Raw genomic sequence first — 22,332 nt, forward strand, 5'->3', positions numbered from 1 at the left:
ATGTCCTTAGGTTAGTTAGGTTTAAGCAGTTCTAGGGGACTGATGACCTCAGATATTGAGTCCCATAGTGCTCAGAGCCATTTGAGCAATTTTTTGAGCTGCGTCAAGTTAGGAGGTGAGCCCAAGGGCTGGACCGGACAAGTCGGTGGGCCGTCAGTATTGCGCCGAGGGTCGCCGTGCAGGACTCCGATTAAAGGCATGTGCGATGTAAGAATTATATTTGTTTCTAATTGTTTTTCTTTGTTTTTGCTACCCAAGCGGCAGTAACGTATCAAGAGTCATGAATGATCGTAAAATTATAAGGGGCCTTGAGTAAGTAATGCAATACAATTTTTCTTTGCCAATTTCGGTTGAAAAAATGCGGAATTTGCTGTAGGACGTCATGAATCTTTCCACTTCATCCCTTATAGTTTCATGAAAGTTTGATTGGCAGCGGTGCTATATGTAGCCTTCAAAATGGCGTCTGTAACGGAAGTGCGTTCCGAGCAGAGAGCTGTCATTGAGTTTCTTTCGTGGGAAAACAGAGCGTCGCAGATATTCATCTCCGCAGGATGTCTGCTGAGATATGCCAGTGAACTTAAGCACGGTGAGTCGTTGGGAGAGGCATCTATCATTATCGCAACAAGGATGCGCAAGCCAGCCCGATAACCCGCGTACCGGCCAACTGCAAACAGCTGTGCTACCCTCAGGAAATTGAAACAACGACTTCAGCGTGTTCGTTGCACAAAAATGCAAACGAACTTCTCATTGTCAATGACAACGCAAGGCCTCACACAAGTCTACGCCCCCGAGAGGAACCCACAGAACTTCTTTGTACCGTTCTTTCTCATCTACCCTATAGCCCAGATCTCGCATCTTCCGACTTGTTTGGCCCAATGGAGGATGCACTTTGCGGGATGGGAGATGGAAGAGGTTACGGATGCAGCACGACGTTGGCTACGACTTCGACCAGTACATCGGTATCATGCGGGCACACAGGCATCCCAATAAGGTGGCTCAAGGCCGTCGCTTTGAACGGAGACTATGGTGAAAAATAGGATTTTGTAGCAAGAAGAATTGGGAATAATATGGTGTATTGGAATCCTGAACAACACTACCCTGCTTTCAGAAAAAAGTGTTGCATTACTTATTGAAAGCTCCTCGTAAGTGTAAACAGAGCAAAAACTCCAGAATGAAATCACAGAAATTGTAAAATTTGCTCGGAAAAAATGCCGGAATTTAAAAAAAAAATTTCATCCATAAGAAGCAAATACATCCACCTTCATTTAGAAAAAAGAATTGATAAGCTATTTGACCTTTTGTTCTGCTTTGTAGTCATTAGGATGCCCATAAAGTAAACTAAACTAAACTCCGTCCGAACAGGCCTTGGAAGGCCCAGAGGTACGGACTGGCCACCGCGTCATCCTCAGTCACAGGCGTCACTGGATGCCGGTATTAGGATGCACATTTCCAAAAATACAACGTTGGTCATGTTATTCTGCCTGGTATGAGGTCCTGTTGGTTAAAGATAGAAGTATGATTCAAACTTTGTGGTAGGACACAGCTTACATCACAGTTAAAATGTATGCCTTATACAATGATTATCAATCATAACTGTATAACGATCAGCAGAACGAGAAACATATGAGAAGCTAGCAACGGAAATAAATTAAATACAGATCTAATAAATCATAAACCTAACTTAATCAGCTTCATATCGTTTGAAGTGGGTTGGATCTAAATTTTTATAGACAAACTTATTTCTCTTCATTTGGTTTCTATGACATACGAGATGTGGTCAAAAAGTAACGGGATGTTTTATTTTTCTTCAAGAATCTTTGTTTATTCATCAACATCAACTTTGTCCCCCTCAAAGTAATCCTCCTGACAATACACTTGTGCCAGCGCCTTTCCAATCATGGAAGCACCTCGTTTAGTGATAAGGTCCTTCAGCGATTCTGTTTTTATCTCGCCAACTGTGGCAAAATGAAATCGTTTCATGGTTCTCGTTAGTGTCGGGAATGGAAAGCAGCTGCAGGGGGGCATGTCCGTCGAATATGGTAGCTGAAGCAACATAATGGTTTTGTTTCTTTTTTCCAAAAAATCACGAACAAACATTGCGATGTGAGAGGGGGCATTATCGTGATGCAATTTGGAAGAGTACTTTTGCTACAGTTCTGGTTGTTTTCTTCGGACTGCTTCGTGCAAACTTTGCATACCTCCCAGGTAGGATTCCTTACTGACTGCACAACTATAAGGCAGGAACTCATGATGCACTACCCCATTGTAATCGAAGACAAGGTGAGAAGAATCTTCACAAGTGCATAACTTGTCTAATTTTTTTCGACGCTGGCTCTTCAGGCAGTTTCCATTTGTACGATTGAGACTTGATTTCGACTCTTACCCATCTACCCAGTTTTCGTCACCAGTTATAACCTTCTTCAGTTCTTGATCGTTGTCAACTTCATTCAGAAATTTCTGAGCGATATCTACGCGACGTCCTTTATGGTCGAAATTCAACAATTTCGGAACAAACGGGGCTGCTGCACGTTTCATGCCAAAAACATCAAAAAAATATTGCTTGGCATGAGCCAAAGGATATGCCGACATCATCAGAAACCTTTTTGATGGTGATTCGGTGATTTTCCAGATCTATTTTCTTTAATTCTTCCACATAGTCGTCAGTAATTGATGTGTTAGGGCGGCCATGGTGGTTATCGTCTTCAAAGTTTTCTCGATTATCTTTGAAATGTTTATACCACTCGTAAACTCTTGTGATAAAGCAGATTCGCAAAAGTCACAGTCTACCATTCAAATGTGGTGCTGAACTTTATTCCATTTTTCAAACAAAATTTTATGTAAATTCTTTGAACCATCTTTTTTGAAAGTAAAAATTGGTCGAGATCACAAAAGCACGTAAACCTTTCCGACTATCAACTATAAATTAATTATTCACAATAGCTGAAAATAAAAACATACATCAAGAACATGTGTACCAACAAGATAAAAATTTTTCCATAATCGGATGTATAAAGCCCGTGAAATTAAAAAATTCCGTTACTTTTTGATCACAACTCGTTATGTTGCTTTGTGTTCTTGTTACGATGGGTAAGCACTTTTCTTGTCACGTATTAATTTTACAAGCTTTACAATGATATACTATATTTTCCAACACACGAATAATTTATTTTATTTATTCGATATACTTCGTATTCAAAAGACGTATATATTGTAGGTTCTGAGGTTTGTGGTTCTGATGTAGCAACAATCAGGGAATTGATTTCTTGTGTCCAGAACCATATTAATAGCTTTTGATGTTTTGTTATCAGGCCTGTGTGGCGGCATTTTTCCGTTCAGCGACAGTTGTGAGGCTTCTTTGGTACATAAAATAATAGCAATCTGTCTCCTCCTCTAAACTTGTGGCTCATCTGAAATCAAGTCAGAATTCCTCCAGCACATCAAAGCATCGCATGTTCCTCAATACAATCTCAAATTTTATTCAAGTGTCTTTCATTTCATCAAAATTCTTCAGTTTCTTTTTATCATCATTTGAAAATTATTATTTCAACAGTCAACTTGAAACCATAGCAGCCAGACTTATTTAGTAAACAAAACGGAATACACGAATGACTACAGTTTGGCCATCTTAACATTGATTCACGCATTGATTTCAACTAGACCACCACTATGTGTGACCCCATAAATTAGTTTGTGTTTATCCATGGTAATATGGTTATACAGCCTTGATGCAAGTAAAGCCCTCTACGGTGAACGACATAGGTTGTCGTTTCTACGTATAACTTTTCTTTTACAAATATGTTAGAACTGTGACAGTTGGACTACCTGTTCTAAGAATGTTGCAAATAAGGCACTTCACTGTAGAGCATCGTTCTTGTACTAAAACTTGAAGACATTATATATAAGTATATCTTTGGAAGAGATCTTTGGCTCGCCTTCGATGGTGCTCTTTTCATTTAAGAATCTTTAAGGGAACCGGTATCTTTCAGGAAAGAAAGAAATTCAGTAGGAATTGGCTGTGGCCTTTAGTACGGAGTGAACCCTGGCATTTGCCCAAACTGAGAATGGGAAACCACAGAAAACTGTTTTCAAGATTGCTGACGGACGAATTCGAACCACCTACCCCCAAATACATCCAGATACATGGATTGCTACCTCTGTGCCTCAACGCGCAAAGCCACTCTGGTCGGTGGAAAATTTGGAAGAAAACTGGTTGTTGTACATTGTTTCAAAATAAAATACGTCACAACAAAAGACAGAATTCTGATATGGTACGTTTTTCCTTTAATTGTGTTTGTGTGGTAATCTGACAGTCCATGAATGCATGCATAATTTAAGATTTAATTGTGCATGGAATTCCTGGCTTCAGGTATTATATGAACGCATGCATGTTTTAAGATGTAATTGTGCATGGAATACATGGTTTCAATGATAATAATAATGAGCGTATGGCATTGGTGGCCGGGAGACCCCTTGCGGGTGGTTCGGCCTCCGCTCCACAAGTTCTTCAACCCCACTACGGCTACTTGCGAGTGAATGAGGATGAAATGAGGATGAAAGACACACAACACCCAGTCATCTCGAGGCAGAGAAAATCCCTGACCCCGCCGGGAATCGAACCCGGGACCCCGTGCGCGGGAAGCGAGAACGCTACCGCAAAACCACGAGCCGCGGACATGGTTTCAATTATTATGGTATTATAAGAGCGTAAACAGATTTTGACCGAAGGAGGAGGGCAGGGGGTGGGGGGAGCGCAGGGCGCAGTCGGCTCGGACGAATTGAAGCAGATCACTGAAAAAATCTTGAAGAAACGAACGAACTGTGGAATGTATTACCATCACACACTCCTTCCTTTCTCCACAAACCCCTCCCCATCATACCGTATCCGAACTAGTTTTCATAACTGAGTACCGCCCAGGTGACCAGCCTGGCGGTATTTTGGCATTTGGCCTATTAATGACAGAATTTGAGAAGTTGTTTTAACGAAATGAGGAGCATCGTTTCAAAACGTATTAAATGTAGCCGAGGTCAAAGTATAGTTTAATGAGTTTTCACCTCAGTTGTACACTCTTTAACCCTGTTGAGTCAGATCGGGTCATTTCGTATTCTTTCCCATAGTAATGTAGTGTTCAAAAAACATGAATCGAGTCAAATCGTATTATGTACATCGCAGCCGACGGTTCAAAACGTACTATGTCCACAGCACGTTTCTCAGCCTGCGTTACTAACCCTCTCTCTTGCTTGCTGTTTCCATCGTTTTCATCTTACAGCTCACAGTGTGGTGTTGGTTACATAACTGTGCACTTTCAATCAACGTGGAGGGGTATTGAGCCGTGGGAGAGCAATCGAAGGGAAGCTGAATGAGAATTAGCTCTGCGGAAACTAAAAGACAGCGTGAAAACAAAGCTCAGTAAGCAATAACACCTGATATATTTCAAAAATGATCATTTTTAGTGAAATTTGTAATGTCTGTGCATTAATGTATTATTCGTGTGGGAAAGATTGCATGAAACCATGTTTTTATACTTTGATTGAACTTTACTATCAATACTTAAGAGCTGAGGAGGCGTATCTCGTTTTATATACTTCAACCGAGAGCCACATTTAAGTGATTTTGAGCCATATTATAGTCACAAAGGCAGATTCGAGTGTGGAAGCAACCCAGTATTCCACCTGCCGAAAGCAAAAAATAAAGTTTACAGCGTACGGTGAAAAGTGGAACAAGATCGCAGACTCAAGTCACATGATGAAGAACTGGAAAGCATTAAGCAGGTACACGCAATCGAAATTCCATTCATAAACCGAATTACCTGAAACTATCGTCGACCTATCGATAACGCTATCGGCTATCATCCATCCATACTTTAAGTAAGACCAGCTACTACTGTACATTGTTGGCCTTCCTTGAGCTCAGCTGAAACTGGATGTCGATAAACTGTAGAAAATAAGATTTGGAGACAACTGGAAAGCAGTTGATAGACTGCAGTCTTATGTTTAGCCATTAAACATCGATGTGACATCAACTGAAACTAGTAGGCCGACTCATGAACAGATGGCTGAGATTGTTTGCAAGAGGAAGAAGGACTAATTGCAACACTGTAACATCGATCTACCGTCAAAAATATGTTAACAACTTTACTTTCTTACATGATTGACTGTGTCCAACAATAAAATCAATAAAAAATCTGAAATAAGGGTTATGTGAAAACACGATTCGATCAAAACGTATTTTTTAATTAAATTGGTTCACATTAAGAGCAATTTAAACGTTAATAAAGCACATTCATGCAATGGGGAATGATTTCGATCACGAATGATTCTGGACCATAATCGAAATGCTGAAGGCCCTGCAATCGAGAATTTTTACATATTTCATATGGTTAAGAAGGGAAAGGTTTATTGCTTCCTGTAAAATTATGATGTGTGCACTTAATAAAATTTGAAAACGTGCTCCTCAAATTCAATCATCGCCGCTTGGGCGATATTTCAGTTGATCAACGCGATTTTTTAGTGACACAGGCACTATATTGAATTTAATGTCATTTGTAATGATGTTTATCGCTCCGCTGCCTTGTGAAATAGTGAAATATTCCAACCCCAAAGTTCTCCAAATAACGACTCCAGTGCGAATATTAAACCCTTATGGATATGTAATTAGGCTATTGTAGTAGTGCGTATATATTTTTAACTTACCATAATGCTAGTGGGCGAATCAAAATCGGTTTTCCTCTTCTTTCTTGTTACAAACTTATCCGTGATTAGAAACTATCACAACAGCACTCAGCACAAAAACAACTGGTAGAAAAAAAAAAAAAAAAAAACCACACACACAGATGAGCTCAAGGAAGGCCAACAATTAACAGCTGTAGCTGGTCTTGCCTGAAGTATGGATGGATGATAGGCGATAGCGCTATCGATATGTCGACGATAGTTTAAATCTATGGCGTATCCATTTTTCGTGGTATCACTGAAAACGTCCTTGGTATAGTATACGACATGTTTCTAGAAAAGATCTTCTGTTCTGCTATTTACTAATCATTTCTTCTCCTAAAAAGAAACATTAATCTGCACCAAATGTAGAAGAGGATCGTGGCTAAAGTCTACAAAGCGACTTTCCAGACCTCTCAGGAACCTTAGAAGACCTAAAGAATGGCAAATGTGATGTCTCCTCTTTCTTATTGATGCAATTTATAGCACCCCATAGACTCCAGAAGAACGTTTCACAAAATAATATAAATGTTAGAATTCATTGGAAGTCTTATTGAATAATGTAGCTTATTAGTCGCTTGTTTCCGCGTATGACAGTATTGCGACTGTAAGTGTTAGAGCTTGGTTTTACGAGTACTTTAGTCTTTCCTTCCATCTGCAAATAATGAAAATGTGTTTACATTCAGTCACATTGTCGAGAATCGTCGACGAGTTTCGCGTCCGTATAGCAGAAATGCCATAAATGAGAGATTACATAGCATATGGACGAAAAATTAGACAAAATTACGTTTTATTGAGGTGAGGATACGAGTCTGTTTTCGCAATGCAGTAAGACAGTGGCTCCGACAAGTGCTGCCATCGTGCGGTACCGGCGCGCACTTCTAGCCTCTTCGCGGAGATCGGGCCTTATTGTGGCAGCGTATACCGCATCTGCGCGCGTGTGCGAGCTGCCCAGAATCGGAATTCGCGTGCAGTGTATCCAGATTTCAGCGACACGGGCGCTGCAGGAGAGCAGCTTACGGCACTCCGGGGGCGTTCCGCCAGCAGGGCGGAATAATGCGAGTGAACGCTCCGTCGCTGCGGCAGATTCCGATCTGGTGCGAACAACTCGTCGAACGGAGCGAAGCGGGAGCGCCGACAAGGAGCTCAGAGTCGGCGAATATTCAATATCGCGCAGCTACGCCGACCGCTCGCGCGCAAGTCGCACTGCCTTTATGGGCGTCGGAGACACGGCTTTCAAATTATCGTCTCGACGCGAAGCGCACAAAGCACTTCCTCCAGCGTTTCTTTTGGAACCGCGACACCGGCGGTGTACAAAATTAAATTCTACTGATATTCAAAACGTGCGCTGTAGAGTGGGTAAGTGTGATACATGATGAAATAGCATTACACGGAACGTACCTGCTTGATAGAACACACGACTAAACAGATCTTTCTCGGGCTGTGTGATCAACAGCAATTTCGAATGAGAACAGCAATGGAACTTCCCTTTCTTATGGGTATTGAAAGCTTACGACAGTAAAAACAATGGGTTTGTTTGTTACACAATCACGTTTGCCACTGACAGTCACAATCTTTTGTTTATTTTCAGCGCAACACAGAAAAAAATGTAAAGAAAAATCGTTCGACTTCATAAAGTGTGCCAACCCCCCCCCCCCCCCAAATGTATAAATTCTTTTTGACTGTAACGCTGATATTTATTCACATACGAAAAAATTTCAAAATTCAGAATAGTATGAACAAAGTAAAACAAAACAGCCATTTATCGAAAGTGGTCGAACTGTTGGTCATTATGGTCCAGAGCAGCTGAAACGCTAAGTGAGGGAATCCAACATGTTTCTAATCGTTGCAATTGGTATTTTTCCACATTTCGCTGTTAGTGGCTACTTTCAACTCTTTGACTGTAGCTAGTCTTGTGCTATAAACATTGTGCTTCACATGCCCCCATAGAAAAAATCCATAGGTAGTGAGCGTGGCGAGTACCACATACTGAATCTTCATCGTATCCGTCCGGCCGGTAGGTTTTCGCCGAGGTAGGACCTTACGTTGCGATAGTAGTGGGGAGATCTCCATCCATCTGCGGATACCTTTATCCTACCCGAAACATCTCTTCGATGCGTGATGTGGCCACCAATCATTGTATGCTCAGAAAAGAAAGGTCCCATCAAACCAAATGCTGATAAACCACACCATACTGTTACTCCTAGTTCTCATATGTTCCACTGTCACGTAAACATTCTCACCAGCGCAGTAGGTACAATTGTGACGATTAATTGAACCATTTACCTTCAAAGTGGCCTCATCACTCCAAACAACCTTGTATGGGAATGGCTTGTCTTGTGCACATCTTGCTGGATACCACTCACAAAATTTATTTCTCCAGTCATGATCGTCCTCATTCAGAGCGTGGAGTAATTTAGGAATAAAACTTTTCCATTGGACACGCTTCAGAAGACGATGGATGCTCATTTTTGAGACTCCTGGCTCACGAACCACTTGCAGTCACTTTCAGCTCAGATTTTCTGGGATACTCCTGAAACTTTTCGATTCTTCTCTGTCTCTTGTGGAGCCGGTGGATGATCGCGGTCTTCCGACATGATTCTTGTGGGCATTCTGGACAGTTCCTTCTTCCTCAAACTTATCTCTTAGACGATTAATTGAGAGTTGCATTGGTGCATCTCGTTGAAACTTCATCCTGAACTGTCTTTGCACTTCACTTACGTTCTCAGTCTCCCAGTAGAACTTCAAAATGAAGTTTCTTCGCTCAAGATTCAGCCAGCCTTGAGCCATTTTTTAAGCAGCCACACCTGAAAAAGGAAAAAAATATTGTAGTTACGAACTACCTGAAAAAGGACAAAAGTATTGTAGTTACGAGCTGTAAAAATAGTATGTATATATTGGGACACCCATTACACTTGGTGTATCAAAGTTAACAGCGGAAACTTACCTCAGGTGAAAGTATTCGATAGTGGAAACAAAAACGTCCTGGTAAACATACGTTGCAAATGAGCAGTTTGCTAGATAATTGCGATTGCGAATGCTGGTCATCATTAGGCGCCACCACCTAGTTAGCACAGATGTATTTGAAGTGTAAACTTTTCGGTGAAGTACCCATCTAACTGAACCCAAATTTCACCCAAGAGCTTCATTAAGTAGAAATATAATACTACTTGAGCCTCCGCGTCCGACCATCCTGATTAAGGTTTTCCGTAATTTTCCTAAATCGCTCCGGGCAAATGCCGAGACGGTTCCTCCGAAAGGGCACGGCCGAATTCCTTCCCCGTCCTTCCCTAAACCAATGAGACCGATGACCTCGCTGTTTGGTCTCTTCCCCCAAACAACCCAACCCAACTATTTGAGCACCCTACATGTCACAATGTACTGTACACTCACACTTTTCAAGGCAAATGTTCCACGTCTCGTCCTCGTAGTTGGATGTAACACTGCAATCGAGTCTGCGTCGAGGCAGGAATTTTATGACCCATCCTCGCATCACGTCATAAATCTTGACAAGACTGTCCAGTTCGCTGCAGTTCTTCAACCTTATCAACAGGAGTTCTGTACGTTTCACTTTCGAGATAACCCCCAGACAGAAAAATCCAAAGGATTGATATCAGGTGACATTAAGAGGCCAACGTACAGGCTTTGCTTGACCAATCTATCTGGGAACATATTTATGCGTCTCATTTCCTACCTTACCAGCAAAATGAGCCAGTGCCGCGTCATGCAAGTACCGCATTCCCCATTCCCTTAGCCATGGATGGCCGGCCGAAGTGGCCGCGCGGTTCTGGCGCTGCAGTCTGGAACCGCGAGACCGCTACGGTCGCAGGTTCGAATCCTGCCTCGGGCATGGATGTGTGTGATGTCCTTAGGTTAGTTAGGTTTAACTAGTTCTAAGTTCTAGGGGACTAATGACCTCAGCAGTTGAGTCCCATAGTGCTCAGAGCCATTTGAACCATTTCTTAGCCATGGATGGAATTTGATCCCAAGCAAATGGGCTCTTAATCGAAAACCATACTGTACATTTCAACAGTGTTTCGTCACATCAGTGTAAATGATCAAAACGAGACACCTCGAATAGTCGAAAGCATGTATAATGTAGACTGACAATCCCAAGAAAAGCGCTTGGAAAGAAAGACACATTTCAACAATGGATATACACTTGTAAGTAGGCTGTTCAGGTTTTTATATTGGTAACGCCACGTAGCGCTCTGTATGAAAATCACTGGCTGTGCTGTGTGCAGTCTGTGGCTGGTTTGCATTGTTGTTGGCTATTGTAGTGTTGGGCAGCTAGATGTTAACAGCGCGTAGCGTTGCGCAGTTGGAGGTGAGCCGCCAGCAGTGGTGGATGTGGGGAGAGAGATGGCGGAGTTTTGAAATTTGTAAGACTGGATGTCATGAACTGCTATGTATATTACGATTTTTCAACACTATTAAGGTAAACACATTGTTTGTTCTCTATTAAAATCTTTCATTTGCTAACTATGCCATTCAGTAGTTAGTGCCTTCCGCAGTTTGAATCTTTTATTTAGCTGGCAGTAGTGGCGCCGCTGTATTGCAGTAGTTCGAGTAACGAAGATTTTGTGAGGTAAGTGATTTGTGAAAGGTATAGGTTAATGTTAGTCAGGGCCATTCTTTTGTAGGGATTTTTGAAAATCAGATTGCGTTGCGCTAATAAATATTGTGTGTCAGTTTAAGCACAGTCATGTATAATTGTTCAAAGGGGACGTTTCACACTATGTGATCAAAAGTATCCGGACACCCCCCAAAACATACGTTTTTCATATTAGGTGCATTGTGCTGCCACCTACTGCAAGGTACTCCATATCAGCGACCTCAGTAGTCATTAGACATCGTGAGAGCAGAATGGGGCGCTCCGAGGAACTTCGAAGGAGACGTTTCATATGTCGACCCTTAGCCGAGGATACCTCACTGAAATCTTCAGATTTTTTCTTGTAGCTTGTGTAGTTAGTGTAGCTTTTGTTTATTGCTAGCTTGTAATTGTAGAGAGAATCTCCTTTGTAGTTGTAGTTTTTCATTGTTGTACAGTAAAACAGTTGTGGCATGCATGTAGAGTTGCACCAAGTATTTCGCAGCTGCACTAGCAATTAACGAGATATTTTTTTCAGTGCTATGTTAATGTGTTTTCTGATTTTGCTTTTCAAATTGTGCTTTTCTGTGTTGTCGTGTGAAATGTTGTGACAATAATGGCGTGTGAAAAACGTAATACTAGACTCCAAAGTAAACTGAGAAATGACAGTGAAGACGAAGGCAGTGTGTTAGCGCCACCGTGTAATAAATTAACTAATGTTCGAACTAGTAATTTGGTAATTGTGCATAGGGAAATGGAGCGGGCGGCAAATAATGGCGTAGACAGTGAAACAATTAGTGAATAGGGAAGCATTATCGATCGATCGGTCGGCAACAGCTTGCCTCAGGAATTCGAAATGACAGGACACAATCTCGCAAATACTGTAGATTCAGGTTTTGGGTCCTCACCGTTTTCTCAAATAAGTCAAGACACATTTTCTGCTTGTCAAAAAGTGAATGTTGCCGGTGCAAATTCACTGCCGAAAAGCACTGAGGAACATGTTTCAGACACCAGTGCATTGTTATTACAATTAATACAACAAATGGGACAAACACAGCAAAAGCTTCAAAAGTTACATAAAGTGGAACAAAATCTTCAAAAGTTAGACACAATGGAATAACACCAGAGACAAACACAGCAACAGTTAGACGCAATGGAACAAAATTTTCACACCACGCTTGAACAAACACGTGAAGATTTAACTACTGAGTTACATAAAATCGAATCGAAATGTCAAAAAGTCTGTAATGACGTAAAAACACAAATTTGTGAGCATTTCCAACCTATTTTTTCGCGTCATGAAAATGCATTACAGAATCATGAAGCAGCCATAAAAGAACTGCAAACTATTGTTCATGAAAATCATGAGACCTTGCAAGCTAAAATTGACTCAGTCGCATATACCGATTCGGTTATGCAACTTGCAAAAACTCAGGAAAACTTTAAGGACACAGTAGATACTCTGAAAACTGGTTCAGAAAGACACATGGAGGAAATTAGTTCATTATCAGAGAAAGTAGCTGAACTTTCGGATCAGATAAATAATTTATCTACGAAGGTAGATGATAATCTGAATGACACAAAACCGGTAGTCTTTAATGACACAGAAGAGTGCGAACAAATTAGGAAATTCAAACAAAATCAGAATCAAATTAATACGCAACACCAAAGAGAAATCCGGGAAGTACAAGATCAGCTGACACAGATAATACGAGAATTACGTATTTCAGAGGCCATTCGCGCTCCAATGCGGGAAGAGGGACTTAGAAATACGGGACAGCCACAAAATAATAACTCAGGGCACTTCGGAAATTATGAAAGAAATTGACAAGGTGCACCGAATTTTGAGATGGAACCGCCGAAACTACGTAACAATCACCGGCATGCGACTCGCCGACATGATGATTTTGACTATAAGCTGTTCATTACTACACGTAAATTCAAAACATTTAAGAATTCTGGCAACGACATTCATCCACAAGCATGGCTCCATCAATTCTCTCATTGTTTTCCTCCCAACTGGTCATTAAAGCACAGATTAGAATTTATGTGTGGCTATTTAGAGAATGAACCAGCTGTAAGAATGCGATCGGTCATTCACGATTGTCACAGTGAAGGAGAATTTTACCATGCCTTCCTCTCAGCATGTTGGTCTCAAGTTACACGAGACCGAGTAAAACATAGCATCATGATGATGAAACACTTTGAACAATATGAATTTTCCAGTCTTGCCAAATATTTTGAAGACATGTTGCATAAGAATCAATATCTTTCAAACCCATACAGCCCTTCAGAACTCATCCGCATTTGCTTAATGAAATTGCCTGAACATTTAAGAAATATTATTTTGGCAGGACGTTGCAAAGACGACATTGAAGCTTTTCAGGGACTCTTACAAGAATTAGAAATTGACACAGACAGTCGCGGGATGCGAAAACAAGAAAACAATCACTACAGGTCACATCCGTCACAATTCCGTGACGACAGAAACAATAACTGGACACAACAAGTCTATTCTTACAACGCAAATCGTGACCAAAACAGACACCACCCATATGACAACCACTGGCAGAGTAAAAATAGTTACAGAGAAAGATCGCATTTCCGTAGTAATGAATATGACAGAGATTACCATAGAAACAGACAATATGGGAACAAAAACAATTATTATCAAGGGAGACAGAATAACTTCAGACGCAACAGTTCAGCACGCAGATACGATTCCGGGAGAAATTCTCCACCACGTGACCGACAAATAAGAAACTATGCAAACTATCGACAAAACGACAGACCTGAATTCCATCAGAACTGGCGATCTTCAAACAGGGCATGGCCTTCTCGTCAAGGTGAATTTGTAGAAGTTAGGTCTCCTAATCCCAATAACGACGCGCGCCAACAAAGAGACAGACAATGACTCACACCGCAGGCAGCCGCGTGCGCCGGCTGGCTCAGAGAAAAATAACGTAGACGCTAACCTTGAGAAAAATATTAGTATTCTTTACCGACGTATACCGCATGATTATTGCATTCAAGTTGAAACTCTGAGTACTATGAAGAGTAAAGGATTGCACCACATTTTACATGTAAAAATTACACAGCTATCTGATCATTTAACTGAGAGATAAACATTTTTTTTTACTGCATCAGTGACACATGTTTACGCAATTACACAGTTGGGTAACTTCACACTTATGAAATTGTATTTTGTCTGTACTTTGTGAACTGTTCATATTTTTTTGGAACCATTGTGATACTATGAGAGCTTTGAATGAAGTATTTGGTAACGGAGCATGATTTTTAAAGTACGTTTGAGGTAGATGACACTATTCAAATGAGCAGAGAATTTTTTTTAGGTTTTGACATTATTGCGGAAAGCTACGCCTTTTTTTAGATTTTGCTGAGGTTTTATGATGTTATGATGATGATGTGTATTACGCTGTTGCGGTATGTTTATGATCAACAAGCTGATGCTATATGAGGAATTTGATTATGCTACGTATTTATTATGATGAAATATTGAAGAAGTGTCGACGAATATGTACAGGGTGATTCAAAAAGAATACCACAACTTTAAAAATGTGTATTTAATGAAAGAAACATAATATAACCTTCTGTTATACATCATTACAAAGAGTATTTAAAAAGGTTTTTTTTCACTCAAAAACAAGTTCAGAGATGTTCAATATGGCCCCCTCCAGACACTCAAGCAATATCAACCCGATACTCCAACTCGTTGCACACTCTCTGTAGCATATCATGCGTAACAGTTTGGATAGCTGCTGTTATTTCTCGTTTCAAATCATCAATGGTGGCTGGGAGAGGTGGCCGAAACACCATATCCTTAACATACCCCCATAAGAAAAAATCGCAGGGGGTAAGATCAGGGCTTCTTGGAGGCCAGTGATGAAGTGCTCTGTCACGGGCTGCCTGGCGGCTGATCCATCGCCTCGGGTAGTTGACGTTCAGGTAGTTACGGACAGATAAGTGCCAACCTTTTTCGTAGGACTCTCCATACAGTTGATTGTGGAATTTGCAGCTCTCTGCTAGCTCTGCGAGTCGATTTTCCTGGGCTGCGAACAAATGCTTGCTGGATGCGTGCTACATTTTCATCACTCGTTCTCGGCCGTCCAGAACTTTTCCCTTTGCACAAACACCCATTCTCTGTAAACTGTTTATACCAACGTTTAATACACCACCTATCAGGAGGTTTAACACCATACTTCGTTCGAAATGCACGCTGAACAACTGTCGTCGATTCACTTCTGCCGTACTCAATAACACAAAAAGCTTTCTGTTGAGTGGTCGCCATCTTAGCATCAACTGACGCTGACGCCTAGTCAACAGCGCCTCAAGCGAACAAATGTACAACTAAATGAAACTTTATAGCTCCCTTAATTCGCCGACAGATAGTGCTTAGCTCTGCCTTTTGTCGTTGCAGAGTTTTAAATTCCTAAAGTTGTGGTATTCATTTTGAATCACCCTGTATATGTGTAATAAGGTAAGGAATAATGAGTAGTGGTTAGGGACTCTGACTTGTGAAAAAGTATGTTGGAAACCAAGAATCGTACTTCAAGAGTTATGAAATGTGTCTAAATGCATGAATGTATCACAATGCCGACGAATATTTTTTGGACACTGTTATATTTATAGGATTTTGTTTCTACAGATTAGCAACGCAAATTCTCGAACTGTGAAATTTTTATATGAGACTGTCACAGTAGTGCAAACTGGTGTCGTATATATTTCGGTAAGAAAGCCAAGTGACCTTGACGTAATGCGTTTTGAGTGGCCAGCTGTGTCAGACGCCTGGAGAAAAAGCCATTAGTGTGTGCCTTTTCAGAGGCACAGGTAAGAAAAAAAGTGGGAGGCCATTACCCTCGCTATGACATTCCTTTGTAGAAACATGAAAACATGATTACACTGTAGAGTTCTTAATTTATGATATTTACTGAAATGAAATGATGAGAAACATTTCATGTCTATTGTCTTGCTAGTTGAAAGATTGTTTACTGCATTATGAAATGCCATTTGGCTAGTGAATGATGTTTCACACCTTGCTTTGCCTATTTTGTTTAATATCTAGTTCCTAGCTGCACTGCAGCATTGGTTAAAATAAAATTTTATAGATGTACTAATATAAATATTTTATGCCTTCAGATCCAGTAAAAAATAACTTTATGATGGATGTTCTCCAAAAAAATGAGGGAGCACAAAAAGACATTTCCACTTTACAGGAATTGCATACATGATTTTTGTCAGTGACTTGGTAACTTGTCTGCTAGAGCAAGTTACAGCGATGCATCACTCTAGTGTTAAGATGTGACATAGGTATTAGACATGGCCATCTTTACTGTAATATTTTTTCTGCTTGAGCTTTTTCATGATTAGATATAAGTTATTGCATTTGCTGCTGCTGTTTGCCAGGCATAGTGTTATTAAATTTCACTTTGTATTACTCTGTTAATCTAGTTTTACTACTGATTTATTTTTCTTGTTTGCTGCGCATCGCCTTATATTAGATGTAATATTGCATTTGCATTGCTAATTTATGCTGCTTGCTTTGCCATTTGTATTTTTCATCATTGCTGTTTGTGTTAATTGTTTTGTGCTGCTGCATTGCCTCATTCCTTAGTTTAGCATCTGAGCTCAGTAGATTTAAGTTAGCTTAAGACGGGGTAGGCCACATAAGAGAACAAGTTGTGATGAATTGGAAGAAATGCATTGAGAAGCTATAAGAAAATGGTTTGGCCAAAAAAGTATTTTGAAAGAGGATATGAACCAAAAAAGTAGGGTTTAGGGACAACAGGTTTAGGTAGGATATTCTTGGAAATAAATGATGAGGTAAGATAATGGAAAATAAATAATGAGGTAAGAAATGTGTGAACATATAAATACAGAAAGCATGCTTGGATAGAACTTTTTTGGTGGAAACAAATGTTGAAATAAGAGGAACGATATATGGAATGAAGTTTTGGGGTAGACTGCAGTACGAAATGTCACACTGAAAACAAACCCTGTCCTGTATTTTTGTGTTATTACACTATGTGAATTTGTGTTTTTCCTGTCTTAATGTGTTTAGCTAATAAGAGTTATGTTGTAGAATTTTTCTGATAAAATGTTATTTTCTTTGTAAAGACGTTATTTATTCTATTATGTTTTAATGCTCATGTGTAAAGTTGATGTTTCAAAAGTTATTCTGATCTTTTATGTATTTACTTAAGTCATAATTCCTGTAACACTGATGTATATGTTAGTTCAATTCTTTTGTAAAGCCCGTATTACCACAAATGTTATATGTATTGTTATGTTCTTTAATGATATATTTTGTACCTTTGTTATTGTATTCTCATGTTTTAAAATTATAATTGACACCAGTTCATCAAATTAAGTAACTTGTAAGCATTCATTTCGCTACACATATTTCTGTCGGTAATAGTATATGCACAATATGTGAAAAAAAAGAGGACTGTTAGTGTTTGGACGCGTGTTGATAATTCAGCAAGGGACTGGTTAACAGCATTGCTGGTTCTAACGTCAACTCCAAAAACTTTGTGACTGCACAAGCGGTGGTTTATGGACTTGCAATATTCTCCGCAAGGCCCTTCGATGGTGACTGTGCACCTGCACAGTCGCAACAGATGGCTGCTGGCCATCTCTACAAGGACTACAGTGGGTCTACACCTTTGATGATCCATCAATACCATTATTTCTACAAGGACTGCAGTAGGCCTGCACCTTTGGTGGCCCACCAATACCATACTCTCTACCAAGACTATTGTGGTTCTGCTCTGTGATGACCTACCTACCAATATTCTTCAAAACTTCGAATGACTCTGCTGTGGGTTTGCTCTGTTGTGGCCCATTGCCTGTCTGCATGTCGAGAGTCAGCATTGTCTTTCCGTTGGAAGGACAACACTACTTCTTCAAGACTGCATGGAAATCCACTACTTCCGTGTGCATTTTCTTTTACTGCTCAGCCTTTGAGAAAAACACTGCAATTTTACTGTGATGAATAATCAGGACTGTCTTTATGGACTGTGGGAAAATTTTAGCTTTTGACCAACATTGTATCAATAAGTGTGTGCATTTGATATCTTTCTTACTGTAATTATGAAAAAAAAAATTTCAAATCTGTATTGGCCAGTGCCCAAAACAATTTGTAAAATTTTTTGTGGGGAGCATGGGGGCTATGTAAGTAGGCTGTTCAGGTTTTTATATTGGTAACGCCACGTAGCGCTCTGTATGAAAATCACTGGCTGTGCTGTGTGTAGTCTGTGGCTGGTTTGCATTGTTGTTGGCTATTGTAGTGTTTGGCAGCTGGATGTTAACAGCGCGTAGCGTTGCGCAGTTGGAGGTGAGCCGCCAGCAGTGGTGGATGTGGGGAGAGAGATGGCGGAGTTTTGAAATTTGTAGGACTGGATGTCGTGAACTGCTATGTATATTATGATTTTTCATCACTATTAAGGTAAATACATTGTTTGTTCTCTATTAAAATCTTTCATTTGCTAACTATGCCATTCAGTAGTTAGTGCCTTCCGCAGTTTGAATCTTTTATTTAGCTGGCAGTAGTGGCGCCGCTGTATTGCAGTAGTTCGAGTAACGAAGATTTTGTGAGGTAAGTGATTTGTGAAAGGTATAGGTTAATGTTAGTCAGGGCCATTCTTTTGTAGGGATTTTTGAAAATCAGATTGCGTTGCGCTAATAAATATTGTGTGTCAGTTTAAGCACAGTCATGTATAATTGTTCAAAGGGGACGTTTCACACTATGTGATCAAAAGTATCCGGACACCCCCCAAAACATACGTTTTTCATATTAGGTGCATTGTGCTGCCACCTACTGCAAGGTACTCCATATCAGCGACCTCAGTAGTCATTAGACATCGTGAGAGCAGAATGGGGCGCTCCGCGGAACTCACGGACTTCGAACGTGGTCAGGTGATTGGGTATCACTTGTGTCATACGTCTGTACGCGAGATTTTCACACTCCTAAACATCCCTAGGTCCACTGTTTCCGATGTGATAGTGAAGTAGAAACGTGAAGGGAAACGTACAGCACAGAAGCGTACATACCGACCTCGTCTGTTGGCTGACAGAGACCGCCGACTGTTGAAGAGGGTCGTATTGTGTAATAGGCAGGCATCTATCCATACCACCACACAAGAACTCCGAAGTGCATCAGGATCCACTGCAAATACTATGACAGTTAGGCGGGTGGTGAGAAAACTTGGATTCCATGGTCGAGCGGCTGCTCATAAGCCACACATCACGCCAGTAAATGCCAAATGACGCCTCGCTTGGTATAAGTAGCTTAAACATTGGACGATTGAACAGTGGAAAAACGTTGTGTGGATTGACGAATTACGATGCACAATGTGGCGATCCGATGGAAGGGTGTGGGTATGGCGAATGCCCGGTGAACGTCATCTGCCAGTGTGTATAGTGCCAACAGTAAAATTCACAGGCGGTGGTGTTATGGTGTGATCGTGTTTTACATGGAGGGGGCCTGCACCCGTTGTTGTTTTGCGTGCCACTATCACAGCACCGGCCTACATTGATGTTTTAAGCACCTTCTTGCTTCCTACTGTTGTAGAGCAATCATTCGATACGATTGAGCACCTATTCAAAATGCACGGCCTGTGGCGGCGTGGTTACACGACATCAACGTCACTGTAATGGACTGGCGTGCACAGAGTTCTGACCTGAGCCCATAGGACACTTTTGAGATGTTTTGGAACGCCGACTTCGTGCCAGTCCTCACCGACCGACGTCGATACCTGTGCTCAGTGCAGCACTCCGTAAAGAATGGGCTGCCATTCCCCAAGAAACCTTCCAGCACCTGATTGAACGTGTGCCTGCGAGAGTGGAAGCTGTCATCAAGGGTAAGGGTGGGCCACCACCATAGTGAATTCTGGTATTACCGATGGAGGGCGCCACGAACTTGTAAGCCATTTTCAGCCAGGTGTCCGGATACTTTTGATCACATAGTGTACTCTGAGGGGACAAAAGTCATGGACACCTTTTAGTATCGTGTGCGACCTCCTTTTGCCTGACATATTGCAGCAAGTCGACATGGCGTGGAATCTGAGGAGTGGTGGCTTATCGTACTGTATCGATATCTATATGCTCTTATCTTTGCTCTAAGATGTTGCCCAGCACGCGCAGCTCCCTCCTACGTGGCCTTGAGGACGGCTTGCTGGGCCCGCGAGAGCAATTTGACAGTATGATGGCGAGATGATCAGTGAAGCAACCTAGCGGAAAGGAGGCCTTTTGCCCCAGCCATCTATGCCTGTGTCGTAGTTAACTGGGAAGGATATGCAGGGGTCATGCTAGCCTCTGTTTGACTTGCTTTACCGATGAACCTCAGGAGTGGATTATGGAAAACGTGCTAGCTGTCAGAGGCGTGTTTACCGGAATTTCTGGATGCGCTGCTTCTGTTTATTGGTACTAAACTCTATGCCTCCATGGAATTTGGAGGCTGAGTTGTATGAGCACGAATTTCTGTGTTAAAAAGTATGTCAGATATTTTAATTAGAGCTTTGTGTACTGTATCTTCTTGGAAGTTTGATCTGTGAATTTTAAGTGTCCTTGGCGTCTTTAATTTGGAAAATTGTTGTGAAGTTCGTTGGCAGTGTAGTATTTGTGTGTTTAAGTGCTTCTACATGCCTGTTATTAATTCTCGTCTTCCTTGAGGCAAATAACTATCAGCTGATATTAGTTCTGGTGCACAATACTGGTCGATGTTTAATATTATCACCGACTGGTGTGAAATTGGACTTTTGTATTGCCGCGAAGGTTATCAGGGTTAGTGGTAAGAGCCGTGTGACTTATGTTTAATCTGAACATTTTAGATAACGCTGTGCTCAATTTCCAGTTGTCGTTTAGCAGAACATTAACAGTCTTTCTGGACTTGCCTCTACTGTGTCCTATTCATAGAGGCTAAATATACTGCTTATTTTGCTTCATGTCATGTATATTGTGTGCTTATTTTATTTAAGTAATTTATATGGAAATTTCAGTTTGTTTTAGGACACACTGTCCGGTCTGAGTTTGGCCTGGACTGTGTACGTGTCCAGGAACCGTACAACTTAAGGCAACTGGCTCGGGGTTCAGTCATTTGTTCCAGCAGAATTTGACGTAACTATTTAATTCTGAAATTTTTTTTAAGCCAGCTGTAAGTGTTGCCTCAAATTTTCTGCTAACTTCTTGAAGACTGTTAAATTTCGAGTATCGCTCCGTAAGAAATAGCGTTAACTACTGGGATGGTGATTATTATTTACTATACTCTTGGCTGTGACTTGAGCTTGCACTTACTGGCATTTATTTGTGCTGCAGGGAATTCTGTTAAGACGGCTTGTGCTCTGGCGTCGGTGCTGTTTACCAAACCTTGTCAGGCCCACCCGTTCTGGGCCCCGTCGGCTTACCCAGCCGCCTGTTTTTGCGAACCTACGTACAAGCGCAGGACAGCGAAAGCTCGCGCTGTCAGTTTTATGCAATGTTGTTTCTTCCAAGCGCAACCGTAGCCTTTAATACAGCTGTTTCAAATTAAGCTGAAATCTTAGAGCAATTTTAATTCATTGTATTTGTTAGATAAAAGAGGCTCCCTTTTTATAACTTTACTGCTTCTTTAAGTTATTTAAACATTTTACTACTGCTTGAAATCTCAACGATCATTCGTATTTATTGTAAATCTTAATTATTTGAATATTATTGTGGAACACAGTAAGCCTTGCGAGGTTTTAAATCTATTGTTCTCTTTCTTGGTCACTTTGTGTTTTAGTATAAGTATTTTTTGGTGTGGCGTATTGTGTGACCGGTTCAGTTTTATTAATTTTTTTTATTGGTGTCTTCTGCTCATTAAGTTCTGATAATTCTTATAGCTGTTTAAATCTGGCTTGAAGTTTGTTGCGTTAGTCCTTTATCTTATGGTCTGGCCAACAGTGGTTGCGTGCGAGTTATGACTGATATTTTCTGCCACCACTGATTTAATTAAATTCTTAATTGAGTGTACTTTAATTCAGTCTGTGCTAAATAAATTT

Source organism: Schistocerca serialis, chromosome 2, assembly GCF_023864345.2.
Source record: "Schistocerca serialis cubense isolate TAMUIC-IGC-003099 chromosome 2, iqSchSeri2.2, whole genome shotgun sequence".
Lineage (NCBI taxonomy): Eukaryota > Metazoa > Arthropoda > Insecta > Orthoptera > Acrididae > Schistocerca > Schistocerca serialis.